This window comes from Bombus vosnesenskii, unplaced genomic scaffold (genome assembly GCF_011952255.1).
Source record: "Bombus vosnesenskii isolate JDL3184/JDL3185 unplaced genomic scaffold, Bvos_JDL3184-5_v1.1 scf7180000013264, whole genome shotgun sequence".
In the NCBI taxonomy this organism is placed as follows: domain Eukaryota; kingdom Metazoa; phylum Arthropoda; class Insecta; order Hymenoptera; family Apidae; genus Bombus; species Bombus vosnesenskii.
Window position 1 is genome coordinate 7903592 of NW_022882924.1, and position 26152 is coordinate 7929743.

General features: G+C 34.9%; 1 protein-coding gene and 1 long non-coding RNA gene across 10 annotated transcripts in view; one reads left to right on the top strand and one right to left on the bottom strand.

Moving 5' to 3' along the window:
* Positions 1-19398, bottom strand: part of LOC117240017 — a 298693-nt gene extending 279295 nt beyond the window's left edge. For all 3 annotated transcript variants that reach the window (XR_004494618.1, XR_004494619.1, XR_004494617.1), the window contains exon 1: positions 19330-19398. This is a non-coding gene — a long non-coding RNA (uncharacterized LOC117240017). The remainder of the gene's footprint in view (positions 1-19329) is intronic.
* Positions 1-26152, top strand: part of LOC117239952 (nucleolysin TIAR) — a 583038-nt gene that overhangs the window by 188599 nt on the left and 368287 nt on the right. The gene's annotated exons all lie outside the window — the stretch shown is intronic.

Here is a 26152-nt window from a genome sequence, read left to right on the forward strand (position 1 = left end):
AACGCTGTGCACGTGACTTACTTCGAATCACGCCAAATTGACTTTCTATCTAGCTTCGCCGAGGTCTGACGTATCTTCTGCAACGAGAATATCGCAAAGCCAGAGAGAAAGATTGGCTAGATGAGAGGGACAGACAATGTGTACGTTGTATCGTGGGCGTACGTGACGAAACCGGCAGGTGTTCTCTAATAAGGAAACGTAGTTTCCGATACAAGCAACCGAAATCTATGATACTTTGTTGCTCCTACTATCTCACGAAGATCTTCGGTAGATTATGAATTTCTTGATTATCGAGTAGATCATGCGCTTGATATGAGAAGACATTCTGTAGAATACGAGAATGTAATCTATGATTTAACCTTTGACACACGGAATTTCAGTTTGCTATATGTACCTATATCTCGGATTACGTTAGTAGTTGAGTTTATATGATTTTCTTGATTTTATGTATATGTTAATAAAGGTTATTGTTCAGTAGAGCGTTCGGGTAAGAAATCATGTAAATGGAAAAAATCTTTAGTTTGAGGAGCCTGTAAGAAAGGTTGAGCTTTCGTGGTAGCATTTTTTAAAGATACACGAAATGTTACAAGACATATTATTGTACGTGTATGTCTGTGAAGTTCTGGAAATTTGTAATAAAATATTCTAGACAAATATGAATTTTATAATTTTCTGTATCGTATCTTGTATTTATCTTAGTTTTTTTCCACAAATATTTCTTCGTTGAGTCATATTCAATCATCTTTTTCATTAGTTTCATGACCAATTAATTAATTTTCATTGAAACGTTAGATGAACAATGATAATGTAAAGAATGAATAATTAATCATATTACACATAAGATTCAATGGCTAAAATAATTAATGTGTTTTAAATTTCGTGCACCGAAGGCTAATATTAAATCACAAAAAAATAATAATTTTAAATGATTATAAAGGGAACTTACTTTAATAAAACATAAAATACCAATAAAATGTCAATGAAGTTATATAAGTGTTTATACGTAAATGTTTATATATTTGTCCAACTAATAAACTATTTCTTTTTATTGTTTTAGCTTATATCGTCTTATAATTATAACTCGAATGTGTCGATGTATTCATAGTTACTACTTTTATACTTTTAGTTATTACTTTTTTTTATACTTTGAGCTACATTTGTGTTAAATTACTCTACAATTAATACCATAGAATCAAACTATTGACACAGTTTACTTTATTTTCGCAATAATTAATTTCCAAATCGTTTATATTGCTTGCATTTGTTAGATTCATTTGACAATAAAATTCTTTTCAAACGTAAAGATACAGAAGAGAAAAAGTCAAGCTTCTGAAATATATTTCTATAGTTCTGTAGCATATAAATTGTTCGACATATGTACATATATAAATGAATTGTGAAATACATACATTTAAGCATACTAGGTTCGTTGCTAAAATAACTAATCAAAATTCCACGATTCCTTTTCCCCGTGCACGTTATATCGTTGTGTACGGTATTTAATTTGAAACAAGCCCGAGTTAACTCTGCTGCTACTGCAAGTTAATACGATGCAAAAGAGTTTGCAGCTAACGCGTGTACATATTAATTAACTCCTTCGCAAGAGATGTTACTTCGGGAAAGGGTGAATTGAAGATACGCCAAGGTTGATTATAATTTCTCCGTTCAATTTGTTGTCTACGTACGTACAAATAGATGCCCGCTTTACCAGTAGGTTTTTGAGATATAAATTAATTTTTATATATTAATTTTTAGGTAATGTTATTTCATGTTCTAGCATGACACGTTGCATAATATTTTCTTGGGAATTTACGAATAACCGCGTGCATGTATTCTTGTTTCGCAGACGCGGTTCATCCTGAAACATCGTATACATTTTACCGCTTGTAAACCGAATCCGGTTTTTTCGCTAAATTAAACAACAATACTTCAACTGTAAATCGACATTTCCAACAACCGGTAGGTAACAAGCGCATTAATTAACATTTATTTTAATGATAATAGAAGTGAAATTACAATGTTGTATATCAAGTTGTATCTGTTGTCTCGTATAATGTCAATAACAAGGCAAAAGCGTTGCAATACCGGACAAATTAAAATTATACCATCCATGTAATAATCCATTAGTTGTACGTGCATGACAATCGTTATAGCTTCGCGCGTTTATGATTTGGTAATTAGCAGTTTTATCTTTGAAAACGTAAAACGATGTATAAAAGAACATGGTTCAGAATGACTCTAATCACGGTAAAAGGTTTCACGGGATTATCTCTCATCGCGAGCTCTTTCTTTTAAATTTACAGTCAAAAAGGCACTTCAAAGAATGTCACTTTACGTTTTATGTCACTTGCATTTACGCTACTTCGTTGCACCGTGTATTTACAACGCTTAACTTTTCGCTACGATAATCGTATCTGCAGTATCACAAGTCCCCGACGTACTTAACGAAACAAGAAAAAGCGGGCCACTGTCATCGCCGTTCTGACCCTTTTCTCATCGTTCTGTGTCTTACGTATGCCGAACAACGGGCACGGTTTTATTTCTATCCCTTTTACCGACGTTTTTAGCGCCTCTGGTGCGGTTTCCGGCATTATACGTAATAATGAAATTAAGCCACGCATACTCGCGTATATGAGCAGCCTAAATTACCCGCGGCACTCTTACGCAAAGCATGTACCAACAACGCTCTCGGAACGCTTCGGTTCTTTCCGCTAAACGTAATAAAAGTTGGCTAAAGGGTCTCAGATTTTTGGATAAGTTAAACGTTAAACTAATCTGTGAAATTAGAATAAAGAAAATGTTAATTTAAAGTCTGTTATCATATAATATACCAATCACCGTTTGAAATTTCAAAAATTATCATTCAAATGTATCGTTATCGTTGAATGTGAAATAAGTAGCTGTATCCTTCTCGTGCTTTATTATTTGATAAATTAATGCTAACGTAATCTTTTAAAAATATTATTAGTTTGTAGTTCGCTCAGCGTTTATTATTCGCATTATGCGTGGAAGTATTTTGTATTTAAAAAATAACAGATTGTTATTTAGAGGAAACCCGGATACTGAAAATCACGTTATACGTTTAAAGGGCTTAAAAAGCCGACATTATACGTTGCACATCCAAAGTACGTAGTCAGTTGTTAAATGATTTAACAGCACGATAGCTAATTTATCAGAGAAAAATCTGTTAATCCCCCTGTACAATTGCTATCCTTTCCAATACAGCGTGCAATATATCAATGTACAATAATTTATAAATTCCAGATACATTAATTCCACGTTTCTCTGTTGCAAAATTAAAAGATATTCGATGGAAGGACTTATTAAAATCGAACGAAAATAATTACGACGAAAGATTGGATAGGACACGTTATTACACGGAGGCTTGATTATTTCCAAAAATGTCGCGCGCATCTGCGGAACGATAAAACGGAGCGGAGTTAGTATTGAGAGTAAACATTAGCGTCGCTTGTAAAGTTGCCTGAAAAGCAGTTCGTGGGGGTATGCTCGTGGGACGTGCTAAAAATCGGTAATTTGCCTCACAAATAAGCGCGGCCAGACTAATTATTATCCGTAAAACAAACAATGCACGCTTTTATTCGAACCGCGATAAACATCGATAGATAGCCCCGGCATGTATGATGCATGTTTGTACTTATGAGAACGAGCCGGCCAATCAGGTATACGCGAACGGATAGGCAGGTATCCGCATTTTGTACATCACCGGCCTGTATTGGCGTATGCAAAGCTTCCAATATTTGACTAGCCGAAGCTTTTGATTTATACGCGCGTCCAATAAAATACAGGCTTAACTTTAATGCCCTGGATCCGGCTATACGCGCGCTGCATCCGTGTGTGCACGTATATTTATGTCTCTGTGATTGTACACGAATACATAGACACAGGTACAAATACGTGCGTACATAGACGAACAAACAGATACGGGTAGCAGCCACGTAGACAGACTGCTGCCTATCCACCTACCAACTTACCGGCAGGAAAACACAATATGGAACTCCCATCGCGATACTGTTTACCAAGTTTACGAAGGTTCGATGCGATACGTTCGCGTGAAAAATGACCGTCGTAATCGGGATGCCGGCTGCTTTTGAAGCAACCCTTCGGATCGGTTCCACGATGCGATCCGTCAATAGGACACGTTTGAAAATATAACGATATTGCGTTTAACGGGAGCAGATATTGCCAACTGCTCTATGCCTCTGTGTGGACGTGCTTACAAGTATTGACAAATATGTCCTACGACGGTAATAGGATAATGGAATTTCAAGTAAACAGCAGAGCAACGCGGGCAAACGTTATTATCTGAAGAACGATAACAAAACCCGTTAGAGTGTCCCTTCTTACCTCTTGGTTACGTAATTTATTTAGCTGTTATCGAAACGGGAAGTTTTTCGATCGTTGTAACTTCTGCATTTTTTATGGCGTCGCGGTAATTGAATTACTTTTTCTATCTCTTCGTTAAGAGTTAATTACGGGTATTATATTGTAGAATACGGTAAAAAGTTTAATCGTTTTCGTAATAGTAAACAACTTATTTATTGTTTATATTTAAGTATGACGTCTGTTTTTTATTCTAGTACTGTATATTAAGTGAAATAGAAAACATCTTGGAACGCGCCAAGTTAAATCTATCTCGTCATTACATAATAATTTCTGCATAATTTAAAGAAAATTTAATTTTCCAAAATCGCTATTAACACAGTCTATATATCTAATAGAATTTATGTCACTTTCTTTTTTTCCCCAACTGTTAATTACATGGCTAAAAATAATGTCGTTAAATAAACCATTCTTATTAACTGCATCTCAATTCCCTGCAAAGGCATAGTGATTTTATCACATGTATATTACTTAACGATATGTACTAAAACAGGCAAACGCAACCTCTTTAATTCTCATTAACATTCGTATCCCACACGGTTGATCAATTTAAGCACCTTTTTCTCATTAATATGTAAATAATTTAATTTACAACTTGTTGACATTTATTAAGAATAATCTATTTCCAACGCCTTGAAGAATTTGAGAGTAAACTTGCTAAAATTTATTGATAAGAATTTCGCCATATAATATGATCTAACAATCTACGTATACTCTTAATTGCACGATAGTTGATGTTTTAATTTATACACATTATTCTCTTTGGTTTGTGTTATTAATACGAATTTTAATATCAATATAAACACAACATTAATATGCTAAAATTAACATTAATCTTAAAAATGTTTGTAACTTCTGATAAAATGTCTATGACTAAGAAACTTTCTCCAACTCTACTAATCTTTCACCGAATCCGCAATGTATTTCTTATTATTATTTCTAAACATTTCCCGACATATCCGACAGAAATATGTAGCGAAGATTTCCAACGCGTGATTTATATTAATACACCAAGAACAATAAAACATGCACATTATGTAAATTCCTGTTCATTAAACCAGATGATTCAAATATCGTAAAGTATAGAAACAATACGGAATTAATTATGTGCCGCAGATGTTGAATACTGGACACTGTTAGAGTTTGTTTTACAAACCGAGAACAGAAAGAAAAACAATGGCTCTAGAGTACACGGTATGTCAAGGAAGTAATTGAAAAATTAATTGAAAATTTCTGGGGTCGTTGTACCGAAATAAACAGGGAGACGTAACGAGAAAAATGTAACGCGAACCAATACGTATGCAGGAGCGTGCGTTCCGCGAAAAGAAGAAAAAGGCTGTTTCCATTTTGCGGCTAACGATTCGATAGAAGGTTTTGATTTTCGTCAGGTAGTATTCGTCTGACGGGTGGCCGAATTCGTTCGGGAGAACCGATTGATTTCCGGGCTTAGGCAAGCACGTGAGTTAAATACGTATCGGGCTTTGCCTCTGGCACTCTTAACATTACCTAACCTTCCTCACCTTTTTGTTCGTTCAATTTCAACTAACGATCTTCCGCTTCTACTGGGATAACCGCCGTCTCGTGAGGATCCTTGACACAGGAGCACCGTGTTTCACCAATTGCTAATCTTTTGCTCTTTCACTAATTGCCAATCTGTACCCAATCTTATCCTCTGCTCTCTGCTGAGAGATCTGTTACTGACATATCTGGATTTAATTTAGTTCACTCGAATGAAAAAAAAGGTGAATATGACTAATTGGATTAGTTCGGCGAGTATTTGTGTCAAAAACACATTGTGTACATTTATTCGATGGTACGCCATGGTATCTTTTTAAAATTGGAATTGAACGTTGCATCAACTATAGAGTTATTGGTAGCGCTACATGATTTTATTAACCAACTGATATCGAGTAAGTGTATTGAAATTGTTAGAAATTAAAGTTAATTAATATTCTTTTGATTATTCCTTTTAATCGTTGCGTTACCAATTTATCGATACCGATTCATATTGAATACTTGTATTGCTTCTATCTTCTATGTAATAACAAGAATCCATAGATTTTAAACGAATTTTATGTTTTCTTCGAGCAATCTTAGTTGAGATAGTTCGAAAATGCTTGTGGTTGGCATGGTTTAATACATGAGAAAAGTTACTATACTACGTCATGAGCGCAAATTGTACCGTATAAAAACGGATGTTCTCAAAGTTTACGCTTCAGAATTTCTCATCAGAATGTATGCTTCTCCCCTTAGTTACGCCAAACTCATTCCTCTTCATACGGAAGATGGTGAAACTTTCGGCGAAGACGCAATGTTTGTTTATTTAGTTCGTAATTATCCGTGCCGGAACTGTGCAAAATATGATGTCTTCCGTGAAAACATTCTCCATGGCGAGCTCGAAGGTTTTCTTTATATTATACTTGACAAATGGACGAAGTAGACGACGAAGAAAATGTACTTGGTCGTTGAACATCGATGAAATTGAATAGGGAGAAATATGAATAATATCTTGCTCAAAGAAACTATCTTCCACGTGTTTCATTTTCTTGCATTTTAATTTTACTTTTATATTTATCACTAATTCATCTATCAAATTTCTAGATAAAAGCGTAAACATGTCTGCATTAATAAATTACATTTTTTATTTATAATATTTCATGAAGGTATTTGAACACTTATCATAAAATATCTTCGTGAACGTGTTATGTGCTATACAAAACTTTCTGGAATTTCTTCAGCACTGCAATGAGACATGACGAATATAATCATAATTATTACATTTCATTACAGTTGTTTTGTATGATACACACATATAATAAATTTATAAAACGTTTCTATAAGATTTCAAATACTGAACCATTGTGCATCGTTGGAATATCTTTTACGAATAACAAAATTATCTTGCATGATAAATACTGATCTGAATACAAAAATTACTGATGTAAACGTAGTTAACTTTTATTAAATTTTGAATCAAAAAATAAGATAAAGTAAATTAACGCACTGTCTTGAACTTACAATATTTTCAAATTTGTTAGTTGTTTAAATACAATTTTATTGCGGTAAAATCAGGATAGGAATGCTTTTACATATTTTATTAACAGAACTCGTAAAAACGTTGATAGAAATTCCACTACATTTGGACCAAAATCTACATTTGATTTAAAAAATATACATTTTCTATGTATCAAACAAAACAAGCCAAGATAAAACAAGATAAGATGAGACGAGATCCGGATTAAACCAGAACCAAACCAGGGATTAAACCTGAACCAAACCAGAACGAAACAGAAGAAAATAAAACATATCAAACAATCAATTTTACAATAAATATCGGTACATCAGAAATAAAATTATACAAACAAGAAACCTAAAAATTTCAATTATAACATCCTGTAATTATACACCTTCCAGCTATTAAGCTATGGCGAAATTCCTACTTTTTTAGAAGATAATTAAATATAGAAATTATGAATCTATTTAGACAAAAAAAAAAGGAAGAGAAGATAATATAAATATAAAAGAAATTTTAAAATTGGTAAACCATGAAAATTAGTTACTTTTATATTAAAGATTTTTATCACATTGCGCACATTGCTCTTGTCAAACATAATTTTCTTTTGCAAAATTACTGTTTTTTTCCTTATCTTATAAATTTCCTCTCCTTCTATCCATTGTAAATGTCAGAAATGAAGATTTCTAGCAAAAGCAAGAAACCTATTCCATTCATTTCGACATTTAATTAAACTTAGCATTTAGCTATCCGTATAATAATACATCACAATAATGCGAATAAAAACAATGTTCCATTTTCGTAAAACAATAGCTGCAAAGCGGGTTTAACAAATATCAACGAATAACATTACTTTTCGCGAAAGTCGATAGCTACTTGGGATGTATAAACAGATGTCGCGTTCGCACATAAAACGTCCTGGTCTCATGGTATTGTCAGTGAAAACAACAATTAAGTGAGGAGTGCAATCTTTCGGAATTATTGTTATTCCGTTTCGCTTGCTGGAAATAGTTAGAACAAGGTGGTACACGTTCTCGTTGATGGTCTGTTTTAATCATAACCGACAACTTTCTGAATATTATTCGAAACAGACTTCGAAGTAAAGATTCTTGGATAATAAACGGAATAACCGACGTTTTGAGCGTATCTAAGGTAATTGATCCTAATGAAGTCGAGTGTACGTAGGAAGAGTAATACCTAATTGGATGTCAACACTTTTGGCCAAAGTTTTACGCGGAAATTTTGAAAGTAAAACGGCCAAGTTTCTGGTTAATAGAATCTATTGAAGGCTAATAAAATACGCTGCGTATCTTATTATCTCATGTCAGCGATCTGGTTTTCTTTGGAATGTCTGCTTGTTATATTCGTTATTATTTCTATAGCTGATGGAAAGCAACGCTCACAATGCCTCTGGCTACAATCATTTCGTGCGCCGCTTCTCGTTATCTTATATACGTGGGTATGTTACGTTATCAAGACTGAGGGGACTTTTGTGTTGCAAGGATGTGTCCTTAAACATGGAACAGCGTATTCGATATAATGAAGAAGTATTTTGAAACTTCGAACATAAAATATTTACAAGCAATTTATTAAAAAAGTTTTCGAAACATCTCTGAACATTTATACAGATTTATTTTATTTCTAATCTGTTGATTTTATTATAAATTTCCTAGCAGCAATTACGCGCAGCTGTTTTATTTACATAATTTCTTACATACACCTTCTACGTATTTTGCTCGTTCCTTGCTTCAAACTTCAAATGATGTACGTGATATTCACTTTTCATTAACGCAAGAAGCAAACATTTTAATATTTTCAATATATAATATATTCAAACTTGAAACTGATCATTATTCAAACCGGTAAATTAACAAGCCAAAATTTGATGAATTTCTCCGACAAAATTACTCCATGAACTGTCATAATGTCATACTAGTTTTCAACTGTAGGTGTTCAAGGATTACATTACTACAAAAATATCTTCCACGACGAAACTGTTTAAAACATGAACGATGATTAGCAACTAATTTTCTTGTACGTATCGAGAAGAATACCCTGTGGAACCAAGTTTCTTTTGGAATATTTTCATCGCGAAGCGACGTGAAGAAAAAGTTGCTCGATGCACAGGTATCCGTTCAACAAATTCGAGCGAAACGAAGAATACTCTAATAGGTAGTATAAAATAAACAGAAACAGTTCGAGATACCGGTTTCAAGATATTAGGGGGCTTGGCAGAAGTCGGAAATCAAGACTCTGGACTAACTTACAAGGTCGGTGCTCGTGTATCTCCTTAACGAGGAGAGGAGCCTTCGGTGAGAGTGGAGGCAGCGCCGAAGAACAACTCGGTGAGAAACTCAGATTAAAATGAAACATCTCGAAAACTCTCCTCTGCGTGTTTGCCTCGCCGGATGTTTAATCGCCTCGCGAGTTCGTATTGTCCTGTTAGAGTCAGCGTTTCAGGACATTACTTCATCTTAAGAATTAATGCCGATTTATTAGTCGGAGTTATTTTGCAGGTTACGTCACACCACGCCAACGGGGATTTGTATTTGCCAATTTAGATTTGCGTCAGCTACTTCGCTCCGATCATTTTCGCTTACGCTGGTTTAGGCTACTGTACGTTCTAATTAAAAAAACCTGTCGTGCAAGATCTCAAGAAAATATTGGACAAATACTTAACATATACCTACCACGATCATCTACAAATTGGGAGACTGTGACGATTTTTTATATTTTAGATTTTGATATTTAATTACTTTTTTCTTTTTACAATTACTTTATACATGTTGAATAAAATCGGGATAAGAACACCATCTTTATATACATCTTCAGGCCTGTGACGTTCAAGTATACTAATCTTACAAAAGTTAAAACTTGATCTTATTAATGTCTTGTAGCACGAAGAATGTAGAGTGTCGAGGAAATATAAAGATTTTTGGGACAGAAGAATATTCCCTATGACGTTCTAGGAATCGTATATTTTCTGTAGACTAACAGAATTCTCGTTGCGGATTGTCATTCTCCAGATTCGTAAATATCATTACTTTTCCTTCGTTCAGGATAAGCAAATAGATGGAAAGAGGTATCTAATTAGTAGCGTAGAAAATTGAAGAAAATGAAAAGACAACAATATCTTGAAAGATGCTGTTTTGTATTTGGAATTAACTTGGTACACTGCACTCCTTTTTAAATCCAAACGAATGATATGTTTACCTAATTCTTTAGCGTCTGCTCTGAATATTCCCACGTGACAGCACAGTTATAATTAATTTTAAAAAATCAAGTAGTACAATTAAATGATTTCTATCAATGGCAATGGAAATTGTTCAAATTCAATACGAGAATGTATATATTATACAATTTTACACGTAAATGAATGAAGATAAATCATTAAATTTATCCTACGTATAAGGAGCAACAACAGATCTAAATACAATAATACACAAGCAATAAATAATGTGAATAGTAACATTTCAGTAATCGGTATTATGTTAAAAAAATTATCTCTCAAACGATGAGATTTCGTAATTTTTTACATGTGCGATTTACTTCCAATTTATTTCGAACAAAACAAATATCAACAATTTTAAAAGGACAAAATTAAAAGAAGTTTCTGTTCGTCTAGTGTACAAAGTCTTCTGTAACGCAGATCGTTGATGACATTCATTAATGAATATTTAAGCATGATAAAGGTCGCTGAACTTTCTTATGTGCAGTTAATATGCGTACATTACTGTTAAATGCATAAACGATCGATATGTATGCCGTGCATACGTATCCTTAGTGGCGTGTAAATATACGTATAATACATATGTAATGTTTATATACTTGTCACATGAAACGTACACGCGTGAGCACTTGGGAAACCTCAGCCATGTACATGCAGACGAGTACACAGATTCCAGCGATATTAACAATGCAACGTGTGCTGGGACCACGCACAGAATGCATAAGCTGCGATTTAGCAACTGCCAGAAAGATTATCCTGTTCTATTAGAGGAAATGTTTTAGATATTTCCGGTTTCCCAGTAATCGTATGTAGGTATTAAACCGTGACACTCCGTGGCCTTTGAATGCCATACTACGAGAATTGTTAATACTTGCTGTAACGTATTACCTGAACCTATTACAAAAGAACATGAAAATTTATCGAGCAGTATTTCTTATTTCTATATAAATTCTTTTAAAACGTATATAAGAGAATCTTTTGACAACAAAACTTATAAGCTAATACAGTTAATTAATATTCCAATTTATACGTAACTAATATAATAAACAAAGGCAAGGATTCAATGATTTGTTAAAATTCATGAAAACATTAAAATTAATCATTCATTCGTTATAAACCAAACAACGAACCATATTTACATATAGTACTGTACTTTTTACAAAATATCGATAACAATCTTGTAATGGAGAAATTATGACTAAATCAATGATAGAAGAACAAATTTTTAACTTTAAAACTTTATATAACAATTAAGTATTCCGTGTAAGCCTGAAGAGTTCAAAAGAAAACATCGATTTTCACTTGAGAATATCTTTCCAATTTTTTTTTTTTTTTCTCGAAAGAGATTCTCCTATTATTTCAGCTCCTTTCGTTATCGCATCCTGTATAAACGAAATCTCGGTGCTTAAAGATTTATAACGCTGGAAAGATTGCAAAGGCTATGTGACACGGAGATTCATGAATATTCATAATGAAAGAACGAAACGGTAATGGCTAGTGATGTTGGACGCCGGTAGGATAGCAGGGTCATGACCATGATCGAACGAAACTTAAAAGTCAACAGATCTGTCTCTGACTCATTATATGCTTGATTATAAACGATGACCAACGTTGACAGGACCCCCCGCTTGGGAAGAAATATGACTGGGCTCGATGTAGATCTGAGAAGGTAAAAAAAATTAACGAAAAGTCTTATATATACATTCTTCATCCACCTAAACGTTCAATTAAACAACTCGTTTCATCAATCCTCGGCGGAGGATGCTTAAATTAAAATGTAGCATCAATCGACTTACTTCTATTTTTAAGAAAATTAAATTTTCTAGTACAAGATTCATGTTTACATTCAATGGTATTCATGGTAGTCATATTTATGGTAACTTTTTTTTTATTAAACACTTGTATCCTCGACGGAAGTTTATTTCACTCACAACGAATAAAGAAAGCTAAACAAATGTACATTTTTCTATATATATACAGGGTGGTTGGTAACTGGTGGTACAAGCGGAAAGGGGGCGATTCTCAAAGCGTTTGAGGCTTTGTTTTCGGGGAAAATCGACTTTGAATTTTCGCTCGGTACGCGTGCGGTACGTTATAACGGATCTCACTGTAGATCGTTGTCTCGATGGAAAAATTAAAAAAAAAAATTAAAAAAAATGTTTATTCTATATTTTCGACTTCTTTTTTCACGTAGAATCACCCCCTGTTCGCTTGTACCACCAGTTACCAACCACCCTGTATATATATATATATACACAGACACATACTTATACATAAATGTATGGAGAAATTTACATATGTTTACTCTTACTGTATCTTCTCTGTAATAAGCATACACTTTGCGTTGCATTACGCCTTTCGAAATGTATTTCGCTGGAATACTTCCGTTGATATAGCCCCGTATGGTTGTATCATAAATCAGAATTTTACCTGAGCGTGAGAATAGCCCGGCAGTCGAAGACTTGGCGTGATTCACTCTTATTAAAGCGTTACTTGTATACTTACTGTTATATTCCGGCCATTAGCTGAAATCGTTCGTCGAGACACGTTCGGTCTGAAAACTTGGACGGTTTTTAATTTGCTGGCCGTCACAAACGACTTACGGATAGGCGGCGAAGTCGCAGATACAAACTACTAAACTTTGGCGTATTATGAAAATCACCGAAAGTGCAACTAATAATAAGGAACCGGGTTTCGCGAGAAGAATTTTCGTTCGCATTTATATCGTTATCGTTTCATATACAAATACCGTCAGTAGAAAAATATAATTTTATATACATTTTTAGATACATGTTAAATTAGTTACATAAATTTGAAAGGAGAAAATAGAATAAAGAATTTCAAAAAAAGATAATCTTTGACGTGCAAATAATTTTTATGCTACTTTTAGTAGTTTTGACATTTTCAATACTTTTATCATTTATAGAAATTCGTAAAATATTCTTCACGTTAAAATGATTATGAGAATGTTTTAGTAGTAAGTAGTATTACGTAGCTACGTACGAGTTTTATTTTCTCATTCATTTGAAAATTTCACTTACTCGGAAGGCTGAAACTGTTTTTCTGCAATTTATTGTTTAATTAAGCTACAATAGAGAAAGGATCTTTCTGCGGCAAATTTCTCCAACTCTTTATGAAAATAGTATACAATGCCGGGGAGAAAAGTGAATAGATTTTTCAAAGTTTAAAGTAGAACAATAGGATATGAGCATATAGTAGAAAGAAACTGATAAAGTTTACATGGCAATTGTTACAACTTTCTAAAGATTCAACTTTCTTCCGTCTTATTATCCGTATCAAAATGTTTAAAACCACGTCTTGGAATAAAGTCAGATCTATCTTTTTATGAAGTTTTCGATTAATACGCCTAACTGAAAACAGAGCTTTTTAATGTGTGCCTCGAATTATTTCAATAACTTAAAATATCTATTTATGTTTCCAAAAATGTCGCGAAAATTCACTAATAGAAGTAATTGTTACAGTTGACAACATATTCCCATACTGCTGTATACAAAGTACCTAAGTACATTATGGAAATAGCCAGCTCACGTGTATGTCGGTAACATTATTAACCTGTAACGTTATCAACTTCAATAATGACATTTGCCCTAGAACAATGATTTATAGGTAACCAATATATTATGTAAATAGGTATACTCATTACGTTCGGATAAGGACGAAAAGGTCATAGGTAAACGAGACTATAATGGGTATAGAACACTGGCGCAAATTGTAAAATAGAATAAACGCAAATATATTTGCTTTTGTATTACCTGTTTCTGAATTTATTTTAAAGAACCAAAATTATTAATCAATTAAATTAAAATTGATTGGAAAGCCTGCAGTTATATGTTCTTTAATTACTCATTTTGAATCAATTCTTGTTGATAGTGTAATTTATTAGAAGTGCTTTGGCTATTTAGGATCTATATATTTTTTATATTTTATATATCTTTCTCGAAAATGCATCTTTAGCAATTAAACAATAGCAAATCTTTAATTAATCAGACTCCGCAGGAGAAATATGCGCATCACGTAACAGATCTAAACGCGAGAAGACACGCTTGTTCACTGTACGTGCGTGAGTGCCTCAAGTACTAACAATACCACCCTGACCTTCCTAATTTGTCCCGAATAGTTTTCAATGTCTACAGACTCAACGTGAAGTGCTTCGTGAATCGTTGCTTAACGATATTTATAATATTTAGTTCGAAATTAAGGTAAACTGCTTTTGAAAAGATTGTTTTTCGTATAAATCAATTGCTATATTATAAATATTATCAGACACAAAATTGGACATGCGGAGTGTAAACAATTAAAAAATCTGTTTATTTTTCAATTAATAGACTCCCTTTTCAATTCTTAAAAAGTATTTTTATACCTTTCGATATTTAATCTAATAAAACTATATCTTTATACATTACATTTTCTAATACTTCTTCATCGATGCTATGAAATTTGCTAATACTAAAATCACATGTTATCAAAGATGACCAACATATTCGTATATATCGAATCCGTAGTCGATATAAAACAAATAATTTTCCGCGAATGAAAATTTATTTTAGAAAAAGTGATTTCAAATACAACGTACACACGTGAAATATCGAATTATTGGTGGTAAACGGACGCAGGTAACTAAAAAGGTAAAAGATTTTAAGACAAAGTATCCGTAAACTCGCGCCATGGAACCCGAAAACAACACGATATTTTTACAACGGTCGTACATGATTCTAGCAGATACAGAAATAATCGGATTACTCCGGTATGAATCGTCGTGCAGTTCGTAACCATTACGTTCCTTGTTCGTGTATCCAGTAGAATATGTTTCATATGTATAATACATAGAAGAAATGGGCATCGCTGCCGGGCTTGCGGAGAAAACATCAAACAGATCTTCCGCCAAATGCCGCGTCAGTCGTACGTGGGGAATCCGATATTTTATTTTATTCCACTGGCCTTCTCATCCGCCGTTTTTCTTTAACATTTCTTTCTCCCCCCCTCGAGGCTTAAGTCTCATTCGTTTTGCCTAGGTATCTCGAACAGAATCGTGGTAGCATTCTTTCTGTTTTTACTTTGCTCCGTTAAAATCGACAGCCAATCGTCGTGATTCTATTGTCTTGCGGCCCTAGCCGCAAATACAAAGGAAATTTAATTTTAAAAACGGAATTGCTACATTACGGCCAAAAGGCATTCGTTGCAAGCTTCTCGGACAGCTACTAATACGATCAGAAAGAATAAATAGCACTGGCTATCAGATCCTACGATGCAGTCTGTCTATGGCATTGAAAATAACCTTTTCCAATGGATTTAAAAGAAATTTACGTTGGAAGATAATCTCCTCTTACGAAAGATCGAACAGAATAGTTCCATGAAATATGAAAATTAACCGAAGATAGTGCTTAAAGAAAAGATTATTTTTCTATTGACATACAAACTTTTTATTGCCATATTCTCTTGTTTTCCACGTTATTAAATAAAACCACAAAATCCAATAGTAATTCATTGATACGCAACCACCAACTATAGATTAAAAGTCTCCATTAACGTTCCTGTTATTACGAGTTAGTACTAGAAAAAGCAAAAAGCTTCTTCTCTCTCTCTCTCTCTCTCTCTCTCTCTCTCTCATGTAAAGCAAACAGCGTGAAAACAAATTAAACGTTTTCGTACGAATCGATGGAATTTTATAACATGTGGATTTATATTTGTATTTCATTGCTCATTCACGCGAAATAAAACGAACCATGAATTCAAACATTCCTGAACCGTACGTACCGTTTGTTTATCATTAATATCGCAACTTTTATGATCACTTTTACCATGTTTTCTTACGTCTGCACTTACTTCACGTTTCAACCGTGAAATATTGTTCTTTCTGTACATTCTCAGTATTGAACCGCGAATAAATATTACGACCTCTGGTTGCTTAAACATTCGAATGAATATTCAGTTACAATATTGCTAATTGAAGATCACCTGAAGCTACATGTAAAAATGATCGATGGTGTCTTTTTATTTCACCTATTAGGAACGTCCTCGTTGGGAAAAATTGTATTTCAACGATATGTTCGAAAGTAATTTTATTGTTAATTAGCGGAACTTTAAATGCAATATTAAGGTAGGTACGCGATAAAATTGTCGACCGAAGCATAACGTAATTTTAACCGTGCAGAGCCTGCTCATGGCTGCATCGAAGTCGCTCATGGGCGCACGCACGGCTGAAATTATTGCCAATAAATCTTCGCGATACCCTGGTCGTACTCTTATTGTTTTAACCTCGCAAGCTACAACGATGGAGAAATTAATTGTTATGCAATAGCGCAGAACGTTAGGAGAAAGCGACACTGAACGGCGACTCGTCGATGATTCATGCTTTGCATCTCCCTTTGATAAATTACTTTTTCTGCTATGCTTAAACGGGCCACGGATGTCCAATACGACGACATCTGACGTTCTAACACTCTTACCGTTACTTTATAAGGATCCACGGAGATTTTTCTTGTTTCATAGAAACTAAAATTTCGTAGAACGGTACTTGATAGGCAGACAATTTATTTTTTATGTCGTATCGCTCAATATGAGAAAGAGATCTTCCTGCTTCTTAGACATTACGAGTGATGATATTCTATATATAAAAAGAAACGCTCCTACATTTCACGAAAACTTGAAAATGTTAATTTCAGTGGAAGAAACAAAGTATATAAAGAATCTAAACAACAATCGAAATCGCTAAATTACAGAAACTTTTCTCTCGCTTAAACTGGTGTTTCGTAAAACAATAACGGTTTCTTTTCGAGGAGCAGTTAATCTCTTTATTCCGTGAGGAGGCACCCCTCGATTTTCTGCGAACTGTCCGATATAATCTCTATCCATTTGGAGCTATCAAGCGTGTTGCTGTCAGGTGAAAGAGGCACGAAAAGACTGAGAGAGTAAAGTTGGTGGGTGTTCGAAAAAGTATCAGTAGAGGATGCCAACCTCTGGCGTGCAAGCCTTTGATCCTCCACGAGTCATTCGGATGCGAATTGCTCGGAACTACGTAATTTCACGAGCGTAACCTTCCAAGTATGCCTGCAACTCCGTCTCTGTCCCGCAGGCCGGGAACCTACTAACTGGCCCCTTCCACTGGCGCATCCCCTTGGCTCCCATTTAACTCCCCCGTGGCCTGCGTATTTGCGCAACTTTTTAAATTTCCGGTCGCGGATTGCCTCCGCGGCTCCGCGCCATCCTCCCCTCGTTTTCTTTTTCCATGGAACAATAAAGCGGACGCGCGCGTTACCGCTCCACGCGATACGATACTATAGGATACGGAACGATACGATACGATACGAAACGATACGATAGAACGCGATGTGATACGATACGCTATACGAGCTCTCGACTCTCTATGTCTACCGGACGTCCATTTCTCATCGGGCCGAATTAGAGAAAATTTCTCACTCGTGCCTCTGATCACCGATACGAGCCATGCTTCGCCTCGCCACCCCCTGTGTTCCCCTATCGGCAAACAAATTGGTTTCTTGCAGTAGAAAATTTCGATGCTGCCTTACGGGACGAACCGAACGATCGGCGCACCTCTTTTTCCCGAATATCCATGGATTTTTCCCCTTTAAATTGCTGTTTGTGCTTCTACGCTAACATCCGTTCTTTTCTGTATCGATGCATCTTTATGTAATGCGTATATGCACATTTTCGAATGGGCATGATTTTGTTTTCAAGGCTGGTTTCATTAGCCATTTAAGATGGTAAAGTCGTAAAGGGAACACGATGTTTTTGCTGGTATTTCTTTCGAAATTTTTGCAATAACTAACGAAGTGTTGCAAGGTTTTAGTGTTTTAATAAAAGAATATCTTTCTCGTTGGATATTCACGTCGCTTTAAATAAAATGCGTGACAAAAGTCTCGCTCATGTAAGATAAATGTAGACTTGTAAATGTGTTAGAAGTATGAAATGGCGCGTACATCTGTATTTTTCACTTAACAAGACATTGTATTTACCTTGTTCGTATCTTTGTTGCCACTGAAAGTCAAATAGGACTGACATTTCACAATGAAACTACGTAATATTTGTATAAATTACGGGTTAAAGTGAACGCAAAATAAAAATGATACACTAATTTGTATAAAAAAATTACATTAGAAATTTGATTGCGAAATATCGCAATTTTAAAATAAACGTGAAACAGTTTAATTAATCGTTTCTCTGAACTCGGCAAGATTCTTAACAGCATTTACACAGCATCGTTATTTTTAAAGGAATGCTTTCATTTCAGTAAAACATCTTGTGGATAATTTTCTACCGTCCTCGTCGTATTCAAACTCATCAGCTGTATATTTGCGGGAATCTTCTGCTTAACCACTAATACCGCGCTATACCGAAACAGAATTCTTTTCTTGCGGTTCTGCGTCTTCCATAGCAACTTAGTACTGTGGCACGTTCAGCCGGTCGCATTTGCAAGGGTCGAGCTATAGAAAGCGGAAAAACGGCGAGGAAGCAGGGAGATTCTGAAAATAATTTCGCAGCCGCGAAAAACATGGCAAACTCGGACGTTAAACGCAAGCCGTGTAGTCAGTGGAAGCGGAGATGCTTTCTCTGTGGCTTCTGTATCGCGCTACTAGGGGGTTTTACAATCGTGTACTATGCTAATCCCGAAACATTACGCCCGGTATAAAACATAAAACTCACTCACTCATTCGCTGTCTTCTTCCATTACTTCTCCACTCGTCTACCATTATCGTACCTTCCTCGCTTCTCGTGTCTGCAATACGAATCGTAAAACTTTTCATCTAATAAGCAAATCTTAAAAATGCCTTGACCACGTACCGACCTCGATCGTGATAAATAATCGAAGAACTTACAGATCATTCGTAACTTACAGTCGATTACAGTCATTTGTAAGTACTATGATATCTACTGATCTCATATAAAAGCTGACAATTGAGTTGGATTCTCAAAGAAACGATAAATCTATTTTTATGAAAAATGACGATTCAAAATACGGCGAAGAAATTTGTGAAAGTTATCTGCAAGAGTTACAATACTTTGAGAAAATTTGTTAGCTGTCTTTGACGAGCCCTGTCAGTAATAAAATTAAAAAATAAAACAGTTATTTAATTACAATTGAATTCAATATTCTAACAGCCACACATACTCTGTGTTTCACAAGTATACTCGTTTTCGCTTACTTTTTGCTACACATTTTAGGTATACACTATTCAAAGAGGTCGCAACAGCTAACCGGTTAACAATCTAAATGTGGTTCGCGAAAAAATCATTTATGAAATGTATGGAATCGAAGAACGACGACTACAAATATATAAACGGTTCGATACAAATATAGATAACTCGAGACAATACAAATATATAAAGTTAATTTTGAAGCAAGAACGTTCGACGACATAACGTTAACAGCTTGTGAAATCTAACTGGTTGCAATTTTATGCGATATCAATGACACTGTTATTTATTGAATAGAAAGTTTGAAGAAAAAACAGGGTCCTTATTAATGAATCAGAGAATTGTTTATTACCGAATAAAAACGTTTACTGTAGAAAGAAGCACTTTTCCGACTCAAGCTCTAAGAAATAGAGAAGCTTTTTGTGCCATGCAAAAAAGATGATTCTATGCTCTTGAAAATGTAAACGGCCGTAGTTTCAGGATTTAAAATACCTTCATAGATGCATTAGGATTCTTGTTAACCGGGATTTTACGTGACTGGGCAAGGGTTTAATTTAAAGGCAAATTAGGACAATGGTTTTTTGGCAATATGTATAGAAAATTATTATGATAACATACACGTAATACTTAATGCACTGGTCCTAACAGTGTTTGACTACAGCAATCCCGTTTCTCCTTAAAATCAGCTTTCTTACTTCCTTAGAAGAAAGAATTTCTTGCATCTTTTTAGGCAAATGAAAAAATATGCAATAAATTTATGTACTGTTACAATATCATACATGTTTTTTCGCGAAATGATTATAAACTAATAGTAATAATATAATGAAAAATTTATCCTGTAGTTCCCTTTAAGGTAGCCTTTTACGAGAGGCGATAGAAGCTGGCGATCGGATTAATTAACTAGTACTAAGTTAGGCTACACATAGGATTAGATTTATTAAATAATATAGATTAACTTGTATAAAATTCCTGTTCGAAGACGAATGTTTAACACATTGTACTTAAGTACTTGATTAAGGGGCATTAATTATATAAAAGATTGACTACTTCTCAACTTCGTGCAATGAAGTTCATCGTTATTAATTTACGTAGAAGATGAAGACGGTATGAAATAATAACTCAAACCGTCAAGTTTTGTTATTGAAATTATACAGGGTGAAAATATCGAATAAGACTTTCTTGTACAGTGCTTCATTTTCGAGAAAATCGAATTTAAAAATTCGTCGAAGATGCATGTACCAGACTAATGCTTTCTAAAACATACTCAAACTACGAGATCTGGATCGAAAAATTTGATTTTTATATTAACAAAGTCAGAATTCACTGTTACACCGCGTACCTTTAATTCTTCACGCATGAAGAAAAGAAGGTGGACTCATAAAGCAGGTATTATAATTTATAGCACAGACCGTGCCAGTTCGCGCATGCAGCAACGTTACGATTCGTGTTACTTTGAGTTATTACACAAGCGTATGCCCCACCTAACAAAATTCATTAACTGCGTTATTAAACGAGATTAATCAGTAGCACGGGCAACGCGCGTAATCGCTCTAATCTTTCCCCTAACGATTAATAAAACCCTTAGTTTTATATTTCAAACGCGTGTGCGTGACTCTTCAGTTTCGGGTAGTAAAAAGAACGGAAGTAGATTCGAAAAAGGCATCGAAAGCGTCCAAGCTGCCCCCCGTGGGAGCCAGTTATTATAATTTCATTTCGGTAATTATGTACCGTATATGTGCGTCCCGAAATTAATTAAATTAATGCAAGTATGTGGGGAGTGGTATTTTAGATTCCGGCTATGGTATGTGTGTAAGCTTTCCTAGCGCGTAGATAGCTAGACAGATAAGTACACAAGAGTGAGGCTACGATGTGCTAATTGGGTTAAGTGCCCTATAGCGAAGCGACAACAAATAAGAACATCATAAAGTCCAAATGGACTGGATGGAACAACTGTCCTCTTGTGCTGCTGCACTTTTTCGTTACACCCAACCCGGTTAACATACTTTTTGTTCATACGCGCGCAATAAACGCTGCCCGTGGGTGCCAGAAATTCTGTTGCTCCTATTTCCATTCTCCTCTTGGTTCGCTAGGCATTCCGCACCGTTGCCGTGTGAGAATGCGTTCCAGTTTTTCGTACAGTATATACATTAATTAAGTACCTTTTCAACGTTTGCTTCGGTTTTGTTCTAACGTTCAATAAGTTAAGATTATTAGGAATTGTAATAGTAGAAATATTTTATGTTGCCTGTCTAAGTATCTATGATTACAATGTATTTTTACAGGAGAGACTGGATTCAATTTGGCAGTTTGGTCTCCGAAAGACTTACGTTAGACGAAAACGTCATATTAATTTAGTGAAATAAATTAAGAAGATAGATATGCATATAGAGTTTTATTTATATACATATTTTGCTTTATCTATACATGTATGTTCTGATTTTAATCCAGATACTACTTTTTTGCTAAGGATCGACATTTTCGAGGGAAGATCCATTTCTTCCGCTCTAATTGCGCCCGTCGTACAGATTTAAAGCTGTTTGAAATAAATTTGCGAGCATTACGTCGTCTCTGTGTTCATCGATTTGAGCAAAGCACAGGCCCTTAATGGAAAGCCTGATAAAAATCGAGTTAAGTTCAGGCGGAATTTGCCTCCAGTTAATCGATGATTTAAGAAAGGAAGGAAAGAGCAGATTGAAATAATAGGTGGTAGTTTCGCTATACTCGTCTAAGTTCTGGCGTTGATAAGTCCGGTGTTAAAATTAAGTATTATAAAGTGCGTCGAATGAGCAATCTTATGCTTTTAGAATCTCGTCATTTTCTTTTACGTGCGTGCATGCGGTAATTAAATTTGCTACAATTTTCACATATAACATTATGCATAGTATCTCTAGAAGCAATTTTAGACAGACTAAATTATCGTACTCGTTTCGAAAAATAAATATCTACGATTAAAACGCTAACACACAAATGGCTTGCGTTAAACATAAAAAAATTCTAAGGGAAAAGGAACAGTTTATTACCATCGATACGCCGTAAAAGCCGTAATACGTATATACTTGCCTGTAAAATCGCATATATTTCCATACACTGATGTTTGCATAGCTTGTGTAGTTAGAAAAAAAAAAACGATAATTTCAGATAGTTAGGTTACACCCTTAGGGTGCTAACTGTGATAAATATGAAAAAGCAGCTTATTACTATGAACAAGTTACAGATTGCTCTTGATTATAGCAAGAAGTGTATTATTTCAAAGAAATAGGAAATAAATACACGTTTCTGTCACTGTTTCATGATTTATGTAAAAATCATTCATGAATCTATTTCACATTCGCTATTCACTTGATTACTTCCACGTTTTCTCTTCTCCTTATTATCGCATGCAGATTTAGAAAATATATTTCTTATCCAATATTTATCTTCGCTTGCATACAGATTATGCCTGGCTATAATTTGATCGATCTACTTTCATTCTGAAAATCTTGTTCTTTCGTGCAATTTTTACAATCATTTCTTCTATAGGATAGAAGAATTAAATAAAAGATTGGAAATATTGATTCTATTAACAATTACCCAAAATATTCAGCATCAAGAAGCGAGAATTCTTCTCAACGCAATATTCACACACTTTTTATAGTAACATCAGGTCGAATAATAAATTCTCTCGGCGGTAGCTCTGCTTCGCGGAAATACGTCAATTAAACGGAACCGTACGTACGAGTTCATTGCGAACCTTTAAATAATACATGCTCGCGTACAATATCTTTCTCTCTCTCTCTCTTTCCTCATTTAAAAGCGTTTATCACGGGACGTAACGCCGCGGTGTATACGCGAGGGTTTAGTTAAAAACGGCACATGCCCGTCGGTATCACGTGCAACGATTAAAACATTCCCGATAAAGCAGCGTTTAAATGAGAAAATTATACTTCTTGTCGACGCAGCTTGCAATATTCCCTGAGAGGTGGCCTATATAACATTAACGCGTGCAATAATAGGATTTTACGATTACTTCCTCGATGGAAGGAATTAGTCCAGCGGTCGTCGAGAATCCATTTCGCGTTGTTGTTTCTTCGAGCAAAAAGGAAAGCACGCGGTTGACCGGAAATCCGGCGCAACAGGATGACACAGAGCATTAGTGACCTCGGAGAACCGACAGAAAGGGATGAAAGCACCAGACGTTTTAGACCTTCTAATGTCAAGCCATGAGATCTCGAGAGCTACGAAACTTCAGTTTGAGACGGATTACTGATTTTCTTAGTGGTGCTTGTTCAACTTCTTCGAGGCAAGAAAGTACGCGCATCCGCGGATTTCTTCGTTCAATCTTTCATGGTATTAGTAGTTACTGTCGGCTATCTTCAACTACTTCTCTTTAGAGAGTCACAGATGAAAAGCTAAAGAGTGTTATAACATATGTAATCGGGAAGAAAGGAAACAAAGGTCTCTGACCTTTTCTTGATTGAAGTAACATTGTTAGAGGAAGTGTACAAAGCACGAGTTGCAAGTTACGACTATTATTATGAGATTCTTTTGCAACATTCATAGCAACAAGTTTCGTAATGGAGCCAATGAACTTGAAGAGCGCTTGGAGAAAACACTATTAAGTATCAAGGAACAAGCTTTTCAAGAGGAAAAGAAAACTTATGCATTAATGTAGTCGAAATTCATAAAAGAAAAAGAACAAAAGTGTATGCGACGTTCTGACATCATTTTCTAATATTACTACTCTTATCTAAAATAACTATTCCCACTGGAAACGCGAAATTTTTCAATTTTGGCGCTTACAGCGTTTTCTATAAGCACTCTTTAATTGTCCTTGTCATTCAATCAAATGTTTGTCGGTTGGTAATGTATAGTAATATATTGAAAATTATTATCAATCGTTTGAAATAATTCTTTGTCACTGTTTCTGTATCAAATATTGATAGAATGCAAATAACAAGGGTAAAGTAGAAGTAGTTGATAAGTAGTTGTTCAAATAATCTTATCAATTCTTTGTAATGATTATATACCTTAAATATATAATTTCTTTGTAATAATAATATATTTCACAGTTACGTAAAGCGACCTAAGAATTTTACGAGGCTAAGAAGGTAAAATTTGTGAAAGCATTAAACCTCATGATTCTACATAAACCTTTATTTATTCAGCATGCCAGAGATTTAATAAAATTTTTATAAAAATTTACTTTCCGCTCAAAAGTACGTTTTTAATAATATTTTCCTGTGGCATAGAAAATAAATAACGTAAAAAGTAAACGCATAAATATTAATAAGTTTTTTACGACTATATTTCGCTTATTGCTTTGAATACGTAGAAAATAAAAAATTAATTAAGCATCTGCCTTATACGTATAACAGCGTTCGAAATTTGTGTTCCATGTCATGTACATAATCATACGGAACAAAGTAACGTTAATAACAAAATCTGATGCTTTTGCTTTTGCAAACTGTCTGTAACAACGCGGCCTGAAAAATACTCGAAAAAGTACTGACTCACAGGCAATCAAAGCCAAAAAGTATATTGTACTTAAAAAGCAGGTATAACTGCAGTTGTATACTGCCGTACATTTAGTCGTAAAAAGTCAAAACTGGACTAGCTTCCCTTTTTCCTGGAGCGCAAAGTGTAACTGCGTCCTCGTAAAACTCGAGTACAGCCAGGCAAGTGAATTTGGCAAAATAGCATTTTACAAAGTTAAGACGTCTAGTATCAACGGTGGAAATGGAGAACGCTAGGCAAAAACTTCATGACTTCGGTCTGCTATAACAACTCCTCTACTCAAAGACGTATGAAATCGTACACCTCCGTGGGTTACCTTAATGTGACTCGTCCCGACTGAAATCGTTTCTGAAAGACGAGTGCCAACTGCCATTAGAAGTTTGATCCGAAACGCTGGGCGGATCTTTCGAACTGTCGCATTATACGTGTTATTATATTCCCCCTCGGGCTCCTTTAAATATTCTCAACTTCTCCGTTGTAATTTTCCAGCGATGTTCCGCTGAAAATCTTTTGTCAGCCAATAAGTCGACGACGAGAAAAAGGTTCTCCCGACAGAAAGAGGACAGGGAGAAAGAGGGAGAAAAAGGATAGTTGGATACGACACCGATACGTTTGATACGAATAATTCAATTTTCGAAGCTCACTCTCGAGGACATTTCTATGCAAAACGAGCGCCGACACAGGAGACTTCCTCTTCGATTATGAATTAGTCTTTGAAACGAAACGTTTTGAACTCCTTCGTTTGCTCGATAACGGACGAAAAGAATCGAAATATTCCGACAGATTTTAAAAGTAATAGATGGTGGTAACCTTTATTCGACAACTAATTTTTCATCTTCATG